Source organism: Canis lupus, chromosome 23, assembly GCF_003254725.2.
Source record: "Canis lupus dingo isolate Sandy chromosome 23, ASM325472v2, whole genome shotgun sequence".
NCBI lineage: Eukaryota > Metazoa > Chordata > Mammalia > Carnivora > Canidae > Canis > Canis lupus.
The window spans coordinates 13,485,891-13,505,651 of NC_064265.1; the positions used below are offsets into that span (position 1 = coordinate 13,485,891).

Sequence of the window (19,761 nt, forward strand, 5' to 3'; positions counted from 1 at the left end):
CAGAGGCAGAGACATAGCCAGAGGGAGAAGTAGGCTCCCTATGGGGACCCCAAAGTGGACTCGATCCCAGGACCCTGAGATCACACCTTGAGCTGAAGCCAGATGCTCAACCACTGAGCCACCCAGGTATCCCTGTTAGTGGGATTTCTGTACCAACTGCTTCAATATAGGGGAATATTTGGTGTGTAGAGAGAGTTGAGATGTCAGCCTGTCAGGCCTCACTAGAACTCCTATCCCATCCTGAGAATCTGCCCAGCGTAAGCTGTGCAATGTATAACTTGAAATCAATTGAATTCACCTTTCCCCTTAGGCTCTAGAGAAAATGAACTCATATCCTTATTTCTCCTGGTATAGGAGGTCCGTGCTCCCTGCAAGATTTCTGTAACTTTCTGTGGCTTTGCCTGTCTACTGGTCATCTCCTATTTCTGGTTTTGGCTGAAGCCTTGTTCTTTGATTTTATTCTTGTCCTATATCAGCCCTAGTGTCAGCCCAAATGAGAGTCAATGGCTCTTTCTCTTTGAGTGTCTTTCTCTCCTTCTTCTTCCAGATATCTCACATATTAACTATATGATTGTTTTCACTGGAGATTTACTGTGAGATAGACAGTATCAAGAATACTGAATTTCTCTAATCTTTAGTTAGATCCTTAAAAACCTCTGCTGCTGGAGTCAGATACCCCACCATAGCCAGAGGCACTTCTTTTCTCCAGACCTGCTTTTCCTTTCTCATCTGTTTATCTGCTTTTGTCACCCCAGATTATTGTTCATATGTGTGTGTGTGTGTGTGTGTGTGTGTGTGTGTGTGTATGTATGTATTTTGGTGCAGAGTGGTTTTGCTATCTCTTTTTTGTTTCTGTCTAACACAGTAGGATTCAACTTCAAGCTGTGCATTTGAAAATACTAAAAATTAGGCACTATCCCTAACACTTCAGATTTAATTAGTTTGGTATAGGGCCTGAATATAGGCTTTTTAAAAAAAGGCACCCCCCACATGTTTCAAAATATGCAGCCAGGCTGAGAACCACTATAAACCTAACCAAACCCATGTCTTCAGAAAGTCATATGGCCTTATAGATACTCTGCTATCAGTTTTTTTTTTTTTAAAGTACAAGTGCATGTTTGCGCATGTGCACACTCTCTCTCTCTCACACACACACTCACACACAGAGGCACCTTACTGCATGCAGACTGGTTAATTAAACCTTCATTAGTAACTTTAAAGGAACTTTCAATATCTTCATCATACTTAAGCATATTAAGAGACTGAGGCTCTGTAACCTGCTCAGATATACGTAGCCAGAGATAGTAGAGGCAGGATTTCAATCGAAGACTGAATTCCAAACCTGTTTTTCTTTTTCTTTTTAAATCCTGTAACTGCACCTTTTAGGTCAAGGAGCAGAGGTAGAATATGAACATATACTTGCGTTCAGTGATCTCTCCTTTTAGATATCACTGCTTCTTCCATCCATTCCTGCTACTCTAGATCCAGAAAAATCTTTGTCAATTTATATTGGGAATATATTGTTCTTTCCCCCAAAGGATCTCCTTTTGTCCAAAGCCCAGGATGTCCTCACTTATTCCTAGAAAAGTTTCCTTCAAAATTTCCTTTGACAATAGCTAGCATTTATTGAATGTTTATCATGTGCCAGACATACTGAAATACACAGAGGCTATGTAACTTGGTCAAGGTAGTATGATTAATAAGAGCAGAGCCACCCCGCAATCCTGGGGGAACTGATCAAATCTTGATAAAATGCAGATTCTGATTCTACAGGTCTGGGTCCTAAGAGCCTGCATTTCTAACAAGCTCCCAGGAGGTGCCTACACCACTCCATATATAGTCCATACTCTCCATGGCAGGGCCTATAGGGGTGGGGTTGCTTGCTTTTCTGTTTCTCCTATTGAAAATAGCTATGGCATTTGCAAAGTGGCTACATTTCTCATGCAATGTCTGAGTTTTTCTTCCTGAGCAATAGAGCCAGGGTGCACTGTGGTCCAAAGATCTAGGACTACTACAAGATCATAGATTACATTTGACATTAATTAAATTAATTAATTGAAAGGCATCCACTACTCAGAATTAAAAAAAAAAGAGTTCCCCTGAGAAGGGGCAGAAAGATTGAAGCCACCATTACTCAGACTTAAAAAAATAAGGCTCCCCCAAGAAGGGGCAGAAAAGATTGATGTAGGCAAGGTGATTTAGTGTTGAAAGATAAGATGCTTGATGTTGAATGGTGACAGTTGATGTTTTCTGTTCTGCCCTTTGGTCGCTTCTTTAGTCAATATGGTGAGAAATCTACTTTGGCCATCCCCAAGCTTCTGTGAAATGCAAACTACAAAAGAAACTTTAAAGACAGCTTCTAACAGTTGCATATCATTCCACAGAAGCTTTTTTACTGAAGGCAATTTCTTCCACAATGATTTTTTTTTTTTCCTTTTAGTTGCAGTTCTTCATTTTGATGTTCAAATTCCCTCAAACTCTGTGACAAGAGCAAGGGGTGATTAGTGCTTAGGGAAAGCCACTTACCACTGAAGCCTGCTGCTGCCAAGGAAGAGGGCAGGCCTGTGCCACTAGGCAGGGTGCAGATTGCCAGCCAGCACAGGGAAAAGGCTTTCATTACAGCAGTGGGCAGACCTCTGGTTTCCTCATGAAAGCCACTAGTGCAGAACACACGGTACACTACATGGAATACTTAATTACAGAGGTGAGCTATGGGTTCAAGTTGACTGGGTAATCTAATCAATATTGCTTACTCCAAACTCTAATTTACTTGTCTTACAACTCATTAAATTTGAAATATTATTGATTTTTAAGTAGATGGCTTAGCTAATAAATGAGTCCATTTTATCTTGGGGACCTTGGTTTGAGTTTGATCAGTGGATTCACAGGTAAGAAAGCTCGAATCTCAAAAAAAAAAAAAAAAAAAAAAAAGAAAGCTCGAATCTCTTCATTGGGTAGTGTTTACGGGATAATCACACCAGACAACCTCCGCTGATGCAGATAATTGGCCAGGACTCCATATTTCCCAACAGCTCATGCCAAATGGGTGATTTTCTTGTTTTTAAGAAATGTGACTTGACAGTAGGGGACAGTGAATTGTGTGACTTGGGAATAGCCTTCCTAAAAGCATGCACTTCTTTGAAATGTAATTTCTTTGTATTCTGCAAATAAAAGATGCTATGAACCTCCTTTTTCTCCTGGACTAGAAACCATCTTGCTTGGTTGTCAGCAACCAATTCTGTCTTTGCCCTTCAAAGGTCTGGTCCAGATTTGATTCCTACAGAGTGTAAGTGATCCTCTAATGAAATCTCTGATGTGCCTTTTCTGCACAGGCCAGAATATGACAGGCCAACAGCCTCTGGGAACCTCTCCACACATCCACATGCTCAGGGTGATTATAGATGCATCGATGTGAAGGCGGGGCAATCCAACGAATCTCCTTCAAGCTGATTTTCAGTCTCTGGGTGACACTTTGTAGCTTTTATTTATTTTTTTTTAAGAAATTATTTTTAAAAATAAATTATTTTATTACCTTAGGTAGGAAATAAGTATCATTTACCATAACTAGAGATAAACCCTAAAGATAAATACGGTAAAAATGTAAATATGGTGAAAAAATAGATCATGCAGCTATCATTGTGTCCTATGCTTGATCTGTTTCTTTCTTTTTTAAGTTCTGATTTAAATTCTGGTTAGTTAACATATGGTGTAACATTAGTTCCTGATGTACAATTTAGTGATTCAGCACTTCCATACATCACCTGGTGCTCACCACAGCAAACACCCTCCTTCATCCTCATCATCCATTCATCGTCCTTCCCACTTCCAGTTTGTTTTCTGTAGCTGAAGGTCTGTTTCTTGCTTTTTTTCTCTCTTTTTAGGGGACATTTAAAAAAAGATATTATATATATATATATATATATATATATATATATATATATATATAAATATTTGGCGTAAGCAGGGGGAGGAGCAGAGGGAGAAGGAGAGAGAAAATCTCTAGCAGACTCCCCAATGAGCACAGAGCCTGACTCAGAGCTCGATCCCATGACCCTGAGATCATGACCTGAGCTGAAATCAAGAGTGGGATGGATACTCAACTGACTGAGGCACCCAGGTGCCCCAGTTATTCTTTTTAAATGTAATTTTTTGAATAGGTGTCTGTTGACATGGTTAAAAAAACCTAAAATTATAAAAAGATACCTACTTAAAGTATTTTCGTTGCCCTCAAATGGGAAATTGCTCTGTTTAGTTTCTTTTCTAGCCTTCTAGAGTTGCTTTTGTATATTTAAACAAGAACAAATGCAGATTCTTTTTTCTTATTTCTATAAAAGGTGGCATTATCTACACATTGTTTTGAACCCTTTAAAAAATTTTTTTTGACTTACTGGCATATTTGTGGGATTTTTTTTCCATATCAACATATGGCAAATGCCTCATCTTAAAAAAAGAGCTGGATCGTTTCCATGATTGACACATAATTTATCTAATCAGTCCCCTATTAATGGACCTTTGGATTCTTTCACATATTTTGCTATTACAAATGCCGCTATAATATCCTGCATATCGTTCCCAAGTACAAAATGACTATGTACCTAAGTTGTTATCTGTGCCAGTATGTGGGTAGGCTATACGCTCCAATGTGGAGAGCTAGGTCAAAGGGTACATGACTGCTTTGTCAAATTGCCCTCTGTGGGTGTTTTGTGTATTTACTCTCTAGTCAGCGATGTGTGGGGACCTGAAACTGGCAATTTTAACCCCCCTTGTCAAGTACTTACATTTCTAGGTCCGAAGCTGTATAGTCAGGGTTGCAAACAACAAGAGTCCAGTTAACTTAAAGCAGGAAAAGTATATTGGAATAGATTGGAAAAGTGGAGCACAGGCTTTGGGGAGAACCAGCGAGGCGAAGTATAGCCAAGGACTTGCCATGGGGCAGTCTCATGAAGATGGTGCCACTAGACCTGTGGCCACCAGGCATCTCTGTGGAGCCAAAGACCCCAACCCCCAACTTTGCCCTCCTTGTACTCTATATTGGACTTAATTTGGCTTCTAGAGAGTTACAAGGATGAGGACCCGAAAACCTCTCTTTGCCTCCTGGCGGGAAGTGTATTCAGATGTTGGGTGGCCAAAACAGTGTCCACTATGAAGAACAACCTATCTCTTCATCTTTCTTACAACTGGCAGGTGGTCGGGGGAAGATTTTCTTGGATCATTCAGGATCTGTGTTTGAAAACTGCTGTTGCATTAGGGTCTGAGTTGGACCTAGCGTCCAAAACTGTGCCCAGGAGGGGATTAGTGCATCATTTTAGGACTCAGTCAATGAGTCCACCTTGTTTACTGATCACCTTCAGCATGCTAAGCAAGCATATGCTTGGCCAAGGACTCCGAGTCAGGGATTCTGACATCTAATTCTGTTTTAGCTCTTCTCATCGGTGGCTTAGCCTTGGGCAAGCCATTCTTCTTAAGCCTGTTTTCTCATCCACGAAGCGAGGATAATAATATTGACCTACTTTCCCACGATGTTGCGGGGATTCACTAATTGATAGCTGTACAGAACTCCAAAAATACCTTAGAACCCCCCACACCTTTGTCTCCGAGTCTGCTTTCCCTTCAGCACTCCGGCTCCGTGTCCTGGAATTTGGGCTGACGTGAGGAAGGGAAGAGATGAGGGACTGGAGTACAAACATGACTTGTTTGGCATGTAAAGAGGCAGTGAGCAGAGCCAAAGTGGAAGGAAGGTAGTTAGCAGTTAGCCACTGTTGTTAAGTGTTCTGTGGGGCCCCACTGCCACAGTTCCGGGATCCGGATCCGGGATCACAAAACACAGATGCCTGAGTCTTAATGGCTCTCCCTGGTTGTCATCCTCATACATAAATAGATTAACAGCTCTGTCCTTGACACTGATGGTAGGAATGGCTCACCCGAACAGCTGTCGCAGAGGGTCTCTGCTATTAATCACACCCTCCCTTCAATAGGCATTGACCTTAAGGTGGAAACCCCTTGCTCCTGTTCTAGCAACTGAGGAGCGCGCAGCCCCACAGTGTGTGTGCACCTGTTGGGGAGGGAGACGCTTTGATTTTTGTCATTATTAGAATCACAATAATAAGGTGTGTCTATTGCATTCAAGTTTCACAGCATTTTGACATCTGTGGTCTCCACTGGGCCTCAGCAATGTTTCAAGGCAGGCAGAAATGGTTATCACCACTAGATGACAAAAACAAAAAAACAAAAAAACAAAAAAAAACAAATTCAGGGGCACCTGGGTGGCTCAGTGGTTGAGCATCTGCCTTTGGCTAAGGAGTGATCCCAGGGTCCTGGGATCGAAGTCCCTCATCAGGGTCCCTGCAGGGAGCTTGCTTCTCCCTCTGCCTGTGTCTCTGACTCTCTCTGTGTCTCTCATGAATAAATAAATAAAACCTTTGAAAAAAAAAAAGAAAATACCAAATTTGCAGAGGTTACCAGACCTAAGATGATCCAGCTGGGAAATGGAATCTATTGCCTGACGAGGCTAGCACTGTCTATATTATATCACTCTCTTTAAATGATAGATAACTGTCTCAGTTGTCCCCTTTGATATCAAATTGAATCCACTCAAAAACATTAAAATATGCACATCCAGCCTTGATTAAATGCTCACTATAGGCCACATACTGTGCTAAATGCCTTACATGCAGAATATCATCTCATCCCTGCCCTGTTAGGTAGGGGTCCTTGCCTTGCTTTAGAGATGAGACAAACTGGGGCTCAGAGGGGTTAATAACTTGCTCGAGGATACATAGACAGTCCAAGAGTTCAGCTGCAATTCTGTATTGCAGGCCCAGAAATGCCAGTACCTGAGAGTCCAGAGATACCCGAAATGTGTAGGGAACTGCATTTTAACAGTTTAATGGGAAGAAGGGGAAGCTGCCTTTGGCTTCTAGCATCATGGGTTGTTCCTCTTCAGTTTATCTCATCGACCAAGAGTTCATTTCTCTAACTGTAATAGGTGGGCTGAAAGCCCAGTATGGCAGGGGCCGCCGGGTGTCTGCGGAGGAGCGATGGGCAGTTTCGCAAGTGTGTGGGAAGATGTGCACAGGTTAGGTTCTCAGGCCCCTGTCTGTTGCCTTTTGTGTCTGAAGGGTCCCCGTCCCCCTCTCCTTCCTGGAGAGGCAGGCACACCTGGACCTGGCCTCGGATCTTCATAGCACCTCTGATTTCCCTGTGGCTGGGCCGAGTGGTTCAGAGACGGCTTTCTGTTTCACTTCCTGCCCACACTGTCTGGCTTCACACAGACATCTGGTGTCTTCTGTCTTTGTTTTCGGCCCCAGGGCTCCTCTGAGGTCAGGGATGACTTCAGGGATCTCAGCAAGCCCAGACATTGGGTGAGGGGCTATGGAAAATGTTCCACCATCCCTTCCTATAGGGGCTTCATTCTGGGAGGAATCTGTGCCTTTTGCAGGAAGGGCCCTGGGACTGAGTCCCTGCTGTCCACAGTGCAGCAGCAACCCCCATCATGATCCTTATTTTGCCTCTTTCCCTGAATCTCCTCCTCTGTTCCCTGGGGTCACTCCAGAAATAAACTGCCTGCACCCAAATTCTTGTCACAGGTCATGCTTTTTGGGTGAATCCAAACTCAGAAAGCTTATTTCTTTAATAATCACATTCAGGGGGTGATTCACATATTCTTTCTTCTAACCTGGGTGGAAAAATTGTTACGGTCATTATGGTCTAGATTTGAATTCTAGCTCCTGTGTGACCTTGGGCAGGTTGTGTAACTTCACTGAGCTTCCATTTCTTATTTGTGAAAAGGGAATTGAAATAACATCTTCTTTATGGAATAGATTTCTGTGTGTATTAAATGCTCGAGACAGTCTCTTGTGCTCAGTAAGTGCTCAATAATTATCTGATGTTGGTCCAGTTATACTGTGGTGGTTGTAAACATAGGTTGTGGAGTGGGAGAGATCTGTGCACATCTGAACTCATTCTCTTGATGTCAAGTGGCCTTTGGCATGTTCCTAGCTTTGCCGGCCTTGGTTTCCTTGGCTCTACAATAGAGCCAAGAAGACTAGCCCCCTCATGGAGCTGTAGGAGCTGGTGTTTGTGTGAGTAGTTGACACAAAGCCTGGTACGTGACAGTTGGTGCCCTGTAAAATATAGCTGTTACTACTGAATCCTCTTGGTGGCCAGATGGATTTGATGACTTCCTCCTCTGTACTCATTTCATGCTTCCCTATATACTTCTTAACAGAATTATTGTGCACTTCCTCATCTCTCTCCCAAGACTGTAAGCTTCTCAAGGGAAGGGGTTCAAGTCATTTCTGCCTGGATCATCTCCTATTGGACCTTCAATCAGAGAAAGACGTGGGAGAGAGTCAGAAGAACCTCAGAAGCCATGGAGCTCAGCTACTTCAATGGATGAGAAGCTTTGCTTCCCAAGGTTCACAGATGTCAGCTGAAAGGATATGCCTTGGTGGATACCACTGACAGAGGAGGCAGGAAGGCAAATGAGAAGCAGGGTTGAGGAGCTGGCCTCAGTTGGCCAGGTGCCTGAGGGGGTTCTTGGTGAAAGCAGCCTCTCTTAAGGCAACGGGGTTGGACTATGAAAGGAGAGATCTTCCACCAGGTTTGGTGAAAGTCAGAGACTTTTTCAAGGAGGCACTTAAGGCTTTCCAGAGGCTTTCCCTGGGCAGGGGGCATCTGGACTGTGAGAAGGGGGTACTCTGTGATTGCATCCTCAACATCAAGTCAGGTAAGGATGGACATGCTCTGAACAGAAGAGCAGGGAGGGCCGCAGGGCTGCTGTGTGAAGAGCTTTGGCATCTCCATAGGGTTGAAGAATGGACTTGGCTTCTTTGCTACTGGCCCCGAGTGGTCAACCAGCAGCCCAGACTGGCCAGAGCCTGTGGCCTAAGCTTTGGCCCTGGTTTGCTTCACAGATTCCTAGGGAGACTTGGCTTCTCTTAGTCTTTCTTGTACCTCCTTCTCTTCCAGCACACACCATCCCAGCTTATCTTTCTGTGCTAATTTCAGAAGAAACTGAGGGAATGGTGGTGGGAAGGTATGGAAGCTGGAGGGGGTTTTCTGAGTTGGAGATTGTGATGGTTGAGACATGGCCTTCTATCTTTTGGGCAGTCTGGGACCTTTGGTGGGGGAGCAGCTGAGAACTGCACCTCTGGACATGGCACAGCATAGGCTAGAACATGGTTAGAGGCTCATTCCCTCCAGACACATTCCTGGCCAAGTGGTCTACACAGCCCTCACCCCCATCCCCTAAAGCTAAACTCTCTTGGGTCTCTTTTTATCCATCTGGGCACTCTTTAGTTTTCTGTAGTGCATTCCCCCTCTACCCGCATCCCCTTTTCATGTTGGTGTTGCTGGATCTTTCTCCCTGACCTTATTTTCTTCTCACTGACTTGCCCCCTGCAAATCCATGACCCACAAGTCTACAGAGGCCATCCTGGTTTCTCTTTCCTTTAGACGTCTCTCATTCCCTCAAACTTGGATGACCTAAACAGAATGCATTAACTTCTCCCCCAAACTGTCTCTCCCTCTGAATTCCCTAGTTTGGTGAATGGAATCACCTTCAACCAGTTTGCCTCAGCCCTAAAGTTTGGTGCTATCTTACCCTTGTCCTACTCTTTACACACAAACACACACACACACACACACACACCACGCACACACCTCTGCACAAACATCTGCCACCAGATGTGCTAACTGCCATTTGTCCTTTAAATAAAGGTTTTATTTATTTATTTATTTATTTATTTATTTATTGAGCATGAGTGGGATGGGGGAGGGGCAGAGGAAGAGGGAGAAGCAGACTCTCCAGTGAGTGGGGAACCGGATGCAGGACTCCTTCCCAGGACCTTGAGCTCATGACCTAAGCTGAAGGCCAATGCTTAACTGACTGAGCCACCCAGATGCCCCCCATTTGTCCTTTAGATCATTCACCTCTTGTCTTTCCCACTCTGGGTCCTAGGACACAGAGTGGCTGACCTCTGCCACTACATCTTCTAAGATCTTTTGCCCTCGGGTTCTGGGTTGGGCTTAGCCAATGGGAGGTTCTTAGAGGAGAAGTTGGTGCATTTCTTCTTCCTGCTGCCTCCCGACTGGGCTGTGGTTTGGTGGGAACTACTTTTCTCCCTCTATCGTCCTGGCCCAACTTCTCTCATGGGTTCAGTTCTCTCTAAGTTCCAATAACACTGCTTCCCCTTGCCTTTTCAGGGCTAGGGGTAGTAATAGCTTCCTGGTGTGTGATTGTCCCTTTTGGTGTCCCTGGCTATACCTCTCCGTGCATTGTCTCTACATAAATCTCCTATCAGCTGTACCTTCAAGCAGACTGGATGTTTCTTGCTAGAGCACTGTCAGAAATACCAGGTCATGCCATTGCTATCTCTTTAATGTGTCTCAGGTCTAACCTTGACTGAGAAAGAAGGAGCTGATTCTCTAAAAGCAAGCCACAAACAGTTCCGGGCGACGGCTCCAGCCACATCCCTCATTTTTACTTCTGACCTGCCTTTCTAGTAGTTGTTCTCATCAGCCTGATGTGTACTTACTGGTGCTATACCTTGGCTTTGTTTCCTGCCTCAGGAAGCATCATTGACCCTCAGGACTGTCCTTTGGCATTCTCTAACTTCAGAACTCTTATTGGGTGTTTCCATATACTCATTCTCCTAAGTGTTTGCATTCTCTGTAATCTACAGTGTACGACATGTGTACCATCAGGGCTTTATGAGGGTGTGGCTTGTTAATTGCAAAGGGCCCTGCCCTGTACTTACTCTCATGCTCTGCTGTCATTGTCTTAAAGTTATTAATAATTTTTGAACAAGGCCCCACATTTTCATTTCACGCGGGATCCTGCAAATGACATAGCTGTTCCTGTGTGTGCCACACTATGCAGATAATTGAGGCAGTGTGCGGACGTGGCAATGAATGACACTCAATCACCCAGAAGAAGATGACTTCCTTTTCAACTAGCTTTCTATCCTTGTGATCATTTCAATAAGAAGTCTTTATTTTGGTGCCAGTGTACCTTTTTTTTTTTTGAAAGATTTTATTTATTTATTCACGAGAGACACAGAAAGAGAGGCAGAGACATAGACAGAGGGAGAAGCAGGCTCCCTGTGGGAAGCCTACCACAAGACTTGATCCCAGACTCCAGGATCACACCCTGAGCTGAAGGCAAATGCTCAACTCCTGGGCCACCCAAGCATCCCAAGAGCCAGTGTATCTTTAATGGCTTTCCTGTCACTTGCCAATTCTCTTCTTTGTAATGGAGAATGGGCATCAGTTTCTAGACCTTCAGTGGGCCACGTGATAACATCATTTTGTTTTCATGGTTACCTTCTATTTATGGCAAGTGGCACTGCTTCTATCTTTATGAAAATTAAGTTTCCTTTAAAAATAGACTTAAATAAAAAAGAGGTAATTGAAAATGAGAGGTTAAGTAAAGACATGTAGATATAACAACAATTTTAAAGACTTTCTGAGAATAATTGAAGCTTGGGAAACTCCAGTGTAGGATAAAGAACATTCTTCCTCTGCCTTCAGGTCCCCAGTATCCCATCCCAAGCTCAAACTTGCCCTTGGAGATTCCCATAAAGGACTGCTCTGGGAATCAATAGGCAAGCTGTGTAGAAAGAATTAATGCTATTTCCATTTAAAATCTTTGATTTTATTTAAATAGCTCTGATTGTAATACTTAAAAGTTTAACCCAGGAGTGGGTCTTAGGAGGAGCAGAATCAGAGGTAGACGGACTGCAAGGCCAAATCACACATTTATTTGTTGTAGTGACCCTCACCATGCCTGCCTCCCGGCACATAAGTGGAGAGATTAGGGATGTGAGTGACCTGACCCTTCAGAGGTGGCCAAAGTAGAGGGCATGTGTCTCTCTGTACACCTAAAATTAGAACTTTCAAAGTCTTAAGCTTGGAGTTTCAACATTCAACTGTCGAGTCGAACCACGAGTGGCCAGAGGTGGTCAATTTCCCGATAGCCAGTTCTTAGAGTTTCTGTTTGGATGACCCGCCGGAGTTGATAATGCATATTTAGTCCTGCACCTTTTCATCCCTGCTTATGACATTTAAGGTGCAAAAACTTTCCCTACTGGCTACATTCTTCATCTTATTACACCCATCATTGATTTCATTGGCTGGCATTTAACAGAGAAAGCTTGTAAAACGAAGCTGTTATGCTTGCGGTTTTAGAGGCTGGCACAAGAGACAGTTCTAGGGAAAGAAGTGTGTGTGAAAGGACAGGAGGCATTTCTACTAACAATATATATGCACGCTTCTAGGAAAAAACAAATCTCCGCTAGCACAAAGCATCTCTGAGTGCGTTTTGCAACAGCAAACCCCTGATCCCATCCCTCTGGCTTGCAGTGGGTGGTATGAAATGGTTTCATTGCCTGGTAGAAGGGGGTTGGGGACAAGTTCTTGGGCCTATCTCCATGGGCCAGCATAGATGTGGTCTAATTTCATCCCACTCTTCACAGCTTCTGGGAAGTCAGGTCAATTATGGTGCCAACTTCTGCCCATACCTTCATGATCAGCTTGGACGATCCAATACGGAAATCCCAAGTGCTGGGTAGAAGTTAATACTGGTATTAATGATGGTAACAGCATTAGCTACCTTTCCCAGGCATGATGCGGACAACTTTAGCTAAGTCACCTTTAGCTCTTATAGCTCTTTTGCAAGGCAGGTGTTACCCTCACTTCAGAGGGGAGCTGGTCATTTGCCCATCAGCCCTAATATCCCCTCCAATCCTTCCTTCTCTTGCTTTGCTTTGTATTTCAGGGAACAGCGCTTCCTGGGGCCTCCTTGCCAACTTCCCAGGGGGTGTAAGCTGATAGGAGCTACTGGTGTGAACTTGGGTGTGAGAAGTAAGAATCCAGCATCTCTTGCTCAGCAGTCTCCTTGGTGGCTCTGTTGGATTCCTCCAAGTGCGTGGCTCTCATTAGTTACACCACTTCCTTCCCTAGTCTCCACTTGCAGGATGGTAGTAACTTCCTGCTGTTGTTAATCTCTGAATGGCCTGACTATGACCTTTGGTCTCCTGAGCCCCTATGACTTTGGACAGCTGATTTAATTTCTCCCCATTTGAATGCCCAAAGAGTAAATGTTTGAGGCTTTGTGGGCCAAGAGGTAAAAACTGAACTACTTACATGTAGCTATTTATATCATAAGAGCAGAAATAAATTTCCATAAATTATTAACTTGTAGGCCATACAAAAGCAGGTGCAGGCTAGATTTGGCCAGCAGGCCATAGGTTGCTGACCCCTGCAGGCAGGTGAAGAGATTGAAACTTATTTTAAGCGATGTGGGAAACCATTGAACCATTATTAGGAAGAGGAGGGATTGGAGAACTCTTTTGAGAAAAACGCTCTGCCTGCTTTGTTGAGAGTAACAGTAGGGGAGCAAGAAAGAATGAAAGGAGACCAATTAAAAAGCCACTGCAACAATCCAGGCCAGAGCGGAGGGTGACTTGCACAGGGGTGGTGGCCATGGGGGTGGAGCACAGCAGATAGACCCGAGTCATATTCTCAGTCTTGGGGGCTGAGTGACTGACCTGAAATACAAATCTGATCATGTTGCTGGGAAAAGGCATCTCAAAGTCCTGGATTGTCCACAGTTCAATTGGTGAAACTCCAAGGACTCCTAACCATGGATTCTAAACCCCTAAATGGGGACATTGAAAGAAAACAGGCTCAGGACAGGGAGACAGCGGGTGGTATGGGCTGTGTTTCTGTGTGGCCGCAGGGAGGCGGGGTGAGCAGCCATTAGTTTGGATTGATTTGGAGATGACAGGAGTTACCGTCAGTGTGTGATGCTTTCCCTGTCATTTTATTCCAGATTTCAGGTCCCGTAAGGCCAGGGTCTATGGGATGTGTGCCTAGCACAGTTAAATTAAAAGATAAATGCGTGCTTTCTTTTAGCACACACAGTTGCTGCAGAGGGTCATTGTCATTTTCAATTCCCATTTGCAGCAGAAGTTCTAAGGCCCATGGAGAGAATTCAGGGATCTATAAATTTGGGTGGGAAAAATATTATTTATTTTCGCTAACATCTAAGCAAAACTTAGCACGATGATAAATGTATGTCAGAAACCAATGGTAGAATGAACAGTTCCACTAGATATTACAGATATTTTCATACCATACAGCTATTGCTGTGGATATATTGAAATATTCATTACTTCCATAACCCTAAACTATTGCGTCTACTACTAGATCTTACTTAATGTTTAATAAAGATGCACAACTATTACTATGTCACCAATTTTTTTTTTTAATATTTTGGTAGCCGTGTTTCAATACCATCGGCTTTTCTGTAATCCTGCATATTTACTTTATGTCCTTAGAAACGTTATTTGGAGAAGGGGTTTATAGGCTTCGCCAGACTTCCAAAGCCCAACGCAGGGCCCCTTCCTCCCCTAGTCATGGCTTCTGCTTAGGCGATGTTAGTGGACGCTGTGGGTCCTGGTTGGGTGATCGGTGTAACCCAGAGTTCCTGAAGCCTTTCTTTCCTCACACACCTTGTGCTTTGACGGGAGCCGCCTGTGCTCCCAGGCTTCTCCCGCACAGAAGCACTTAGCTAATTGTGCTGAACTCAGGGCCAGACCTCATGGGAGAGAAGCGGCCTGTCTGGACCCCTTTGGCAATCCATTATTTCCCAAAGCAGAAAGATTGATAGCTTCTGCACATCTCGGTCCGGCTAATAATTCTGCAGATGCTGCTTTAATTCCAAAGCACACAGTCACCCCAGCCTTTCTTTTCAACCTGCCTCTCAGATGGCAGAGAGGGAAGTGGCTCCCAGAAATGGAGCACATGCACTATATGGGGGTGATTTTAACAGCAGCGTTTCTTTCTCCTGTCCATTTCCATGGCTCAGCCGCTTCCGGCCACCGGTTTGGATTCCCCTCCATCCTTTGTTGACCTCTCTCAGCTTTGCTTTTCAGCTCACACAATCTCCTTCTCTGCATGTTTGGGAATTACCTTTTCTCTGCTCAGAAGCCTCTTGAAATTTCTTGTCCTCCTTAGAACCTCTCCAGTATTTGGTGGGACTTGAGAAAAGGGAGGCTTCTGGGTCTGAGGGATGGAGTGAGGTAGGAAAAGAAGCGTTGATTATTTCTCCCCTCGAGCAGTTGCTCAGAGATCCTCTGGGAAGACTTTTTTTTTTTTTTTTTTTTTTTTAATCAAGTTTCCCTATAACATCGCCTTGAGCTCATCCCTGAGGATACAATGCATTCCAAGCCCACCCTGAAAGCTCACAAGTTTAAATAACAAGTTTCTGGCAGGCTACTCTGTGATTCAAAGTGTTGGGCTTTCTTTCTCACTGTGGTTTCTGAGAGCTCATTGAGTCTCTATTCTGCTCCTCCAGTATCCCCACAGGGCGCTGCCTTCCCGGGACTGGCCAGAGAGACCATTACCAAGACGTGGCCCTACTGGGAGCTTTTCTGTGAGGTCTCTCTGAAGCTTAGGGATGCTGGGACACTAGTGTAGCGGATGAGCAAATGGGGACCCAGGGAGAGGGAGGTTAGATGCTGTACCCCAGAGGCCAGTGAAGGATAGGCAAAGGAATCCGATCTGGAAACAACCTCAAAACTTTTTGCTTTTGTCTCCAGTCAAGTCCTTTGCGCATTTAAACAATCAGCTAGTCTTTTCATTTTTGAGTTGTAGGAGTTCTTTATATATTCTGCATGCTAACCTCTCGCTAGACCTATGATTTGCAAATATTTGCTCACATTTTGTAGCTTCACCCTGTTGATTCTCTGAGGACAATAACAGATTTGGTCTAAGTTCCCTTACCCTAAGAGTCATTGAGCTCTTGTTCAAAATACATATTCCTGGGACTCCTAGGTGGCTCAGTGGTTGAGCATCTGCCTTTGGCTCAGGTTGTGATCCCAGGGTCCTGGGATCGAGTGCTGCGCTGGGATCCTTCAGGGAACCTGCTTCTCCCTCTGCCTCTCTCTGTGTCTCACATGAATAAATAAATAAAATCTTTTAAAATAATAAACCAAAATACATATTCCCAAGTCCTTCCCCTGGGAGTTCCAATTCAGGGAATAGAGGTCAGGACCCATGAATCTATATTTTTAATAAGAACCTCAAGTGATACTCAAAGAAGTTTAGAACACTCTAGATTCTATTAGAATAGCTGCTCAACTGTAGCTGTACAATGGAATCACTTGCGGAGCTTTAAAAAATACTACTGCCTGGTCCTACTCCCAGAGTTTCTGAATTAATCAAGAATGATTAATTCTCAATAAATAGAGACCTTGGGACTGGAATTTTAAAACGCCTCCAGGGACACTAACAACCAGCCCAGGTTGAGCAGCACCACTCTGTTGGCCCCTCCAGGCCAGGGACTCTGCCCCTGGCATAGTGCCCAGCTCAGTTTGGATTTGTTCTGCTCCAAGCCTCGCTTTCTTATTTTGTAAGTGATTCTTACATTTCTTGTACTTGAAAATGGTTCTTCTCTGATGAGGCCTAGAGCTTCAGAGATAAGACTGACATTTGTAGCCAAAAAGTCTCCATGTTGTGGTGGGGAATTTGAAAAAAAAAAAAAAAAGTGGACTGTATGTTTACTTCATAGGTGACCCAGTGGAGGTCTGCTTTTTTGGGGTAGGATCTGAATGCTTCCTTATGCAGAAGTTATAGGAACCATCGGCTGAAACAGTTTGCTGCCACAATTGCATGCAAAAAATAAACCTCTTCAGGCTCCCTGGAGTCCCGTATCAGGCTCCCCTTAGGGAGGTTGCTTCTCCCTCTGCCTATGTCTCTGCCTCTCTCTCTCTCTGTCTCTCATGAATAAATATATTTTTAAAATTCTTTTAAAAAATGAGCCTCTTATCCCTGGACCACTAGACAGTTGTCCTAATACAACTACTTGCAATTACCTTGAACACTGGGAAACAGTCCATTCATGACAAAAAAAATTCTTCTCACAAATCATCAAATAACTGTTTTTAAACTATTTCTACACTATACGTATGGATGTGGGTATGTCACTTTGTGGGTCTAGACACCAAGATAGGCCAAGAAGAGCTAACTGGGGAATTTATTAATTAGCTTCCATCAATCCCTCAAACAAACAATTATTTCTTCTTAAAGAGAGTCTGATAAAAGACAGGAATGTGAGAGCAAGATTCCTGATCTGATTCTTTTGCCTATTCTTCATGGGCCTCTTGGGCATGACTTCTAACCTCTCGGGGTCTCAGTGTGCTTATCTGTAAAATGGAGTTAATAGTACAGGCTGCCAGAGGATCAGATGAGGTAAGGCTTAAAGGTATTTGTTAACTTGGATGCCAATAAATGTTGGGCCCTTAATAAGTGGTGATTATTACTGTTGCTCGTGCTCTTTGGAGCTGTTGTGTTGATCAGTGAGCATTGATTTCACAAATCTTATCTTCTCCATCAGAGGGGCAAACTCTTTGCCTTCACAATGCCTGCTAAAGCCTAGAGGAGCACACAGCCTTGAGGAAGTGAAGTATGTCTGTAACAATGTTCTATTGGTAAGTGTTTGCTAAATGACTCCCAAACACTACCAGTCTTCCATCCGGTGAACGGAATGGAAGCTACGGCACTCTATTTCCATTAGTTCTTTCAGATGGCTAGAGCCTTCTGGTCTTTCACCAGCCAATTCCAAATCAAATGCAAAGAGGAAGTGCCATCACCATTTGCTCATAACTAGAAACTCATGCGTGCTGGAGTGTTGACAGTCTACTCCTAAGTCAAATGTAAACCATGTTTCTTTCCACTTGTGAACTCAAAAACATTCATCTTGATTCCTGAAGGTGGTAGGAATTATTTGTTAGAGTGTGAATAAGTTTGGGATCGTAGCATGGGACCCTGTGCCTCTGAGGCTGAAGACAGTTACTCTTGGGAGTGGGGTGCAGGACAGGAAGTAGTAATTTGGGGGGAGATGCGTGAGAACCTCCCACAGTCGTGTATGCAGAAGTAATATTGATGTAGGAGACAGTATGATAAAAGAGATAGTAGGACACCTTTATTGAGTACCACTGCATATTAACACCATGCTAGTGGATTACATCTCAGTTTCTCAATTGGTTCAATGGTGATCCTGCTGCAGGGGCTCATTTCCATTTTTACAGAGGCCAAGAGATGTAAAGGAACTTGATCAAGATCCTACAAGATCCTTCAAGATCAAGAACTTGAGTGATTTGTCCTATTCCAAAGCCCACGTGTATTCTCCTCTGCATCTCTGACTCCGAGGAAACCAACATGGTGACACGGAGTACAGATGTATACTGGAAAACTATCAAAGGGAGAAGAAGAATGCAAATATTGTTGTTTGATATATAAAATGGTGCGATCAAGAGTCATTTATGTCCCATTTATGCCTAATTAGCACTAGCACAATAATGATTATGATTAAATATCTGACAGCTGAAGTTGGCTGCACGTTTTATTTGATCAGCACAGAAAGCACAGCACATCCAGGCTCCGTCTCCATCATTTCTTGTCCATGCAGCACAGTCATTTGTTTATAACTTCAATAAATTCCAAGTGACATTGGTCAGCAGTTTCAGTCCAGAACCTGTAGCCCAGACTTACAACGTGGCAGAGGCATGCACATCCAGCCTTTGCACTGTCAACAGAGGAAGAACCCATTAATTTGCTAATTATTCCTCCCTGCTGTGTGCAGGTATCATTAGGAAAAACAAATACACTGAGACTCAAGTGATTCAAAGTTCCTGCTTTTGTTATTGAATTTGCTTAGACGGGTTTTTAAATTCTGTGATTATGATGAGTGTCTAGGTCCATGGTGATTGAGCAAATGAATTTATTTTTCTTGGCGAGAGAAGAGAGAGATGGCTTAAATTCACAAAGGATCAGGGTAGGGAGGGATGCAGCTGTGATGAAGCTAGAGGCAGTGCATTAGGCTTCCAAAAGCCTCATTCTGCTACTGTGTGCTGTGTAACTCCCACCTACATGTTTTTTTTTCTCTTCCCTAGTATGAGGATAATAATCATATTTACTGTATATGGGATGTCTTAGACCCCAAAAGCAAATGCTGAGACATTTGGAGCGCCAGTAGTCTGCTTTGGAGGTGATCTAAGGTAGCAGAGTGGAGTTGCTGGTGGAAAGCATGTTACAGCTGTGGGCAAGCAGGAGTTAATGCCACGACGACTCTGTATTCATTTACTACTGTGTAACTCGTTACTCCAAAATAAAATGGCTTAAAACAACGAATATTTCTTCTACTTACATTTCCTCTAGATTAGGGGCTTATATGGGTGGTTCTCTCTCAGGATCTCCTATAAGAGGATAGTCAAGATTTTGATTGGCACTGCATTCGTCTGAGCACTTGAGTGAGGCTGAGGATCCATTTCCAAGGTGGCCTGACCACGTGGCTGGCAAGTTGGTGATGGTCATTGGCAGGAGGTCTCAGGTTCTCACTGGGTGATTGTTTCTACAGGCTGCTCACATGTTCTCATGGCAAACTGTTGACTTTCCCCAGAAGCAGTGATTCGGACGGGGAACAGCATGTCTATGACCTAGGCTTAGAAGTCACAAAGCAACCCTCCCCATCACATGCTGGTCATCAGAAGTGAGACACTTGGTGTAGCCTGTGTCCAAGGGGAGGGGAATTAGGTTCCCCCTTTTGAAGGGATAAATTTCAAAGAATTTGTTGACATATTATAGAACTATGACATACCATGTGTGACATTTACAGGGTACACTTTAAAATGTTCCTCCCCGTCCAGAGAGTAAAAGAAGCTGGGTTATTTCTCTTCCAATTCCCACTGCTACTGG

At 43.8% G+C, this 19,761-nt stretch overlaps 1 long non-coding RNA gene across 1 annotated transcript; it reads right to left on the reverse strand.

Annotated features, from left to right (window-relative positions):
• Positions 1-18,391: 18,391 nt before the first annotated feature.
• On the reverse strand, positions 18,392-19,556 carry LOC112668668 (uncharacterized). The gene is made up of 2 exons (XR_004808431.2): positions 19,214-19,556; positions 18,392-18,592 (listed from the first exon to the last, which is right to left on the reverse strand). It is a non-coding gene; the product is annotated as an uncharacterized LOC112668668 (long non-coding RNA).
• Between the last annotated feature and the right edge of the window lie 205 nt (positions 19,557-19,761).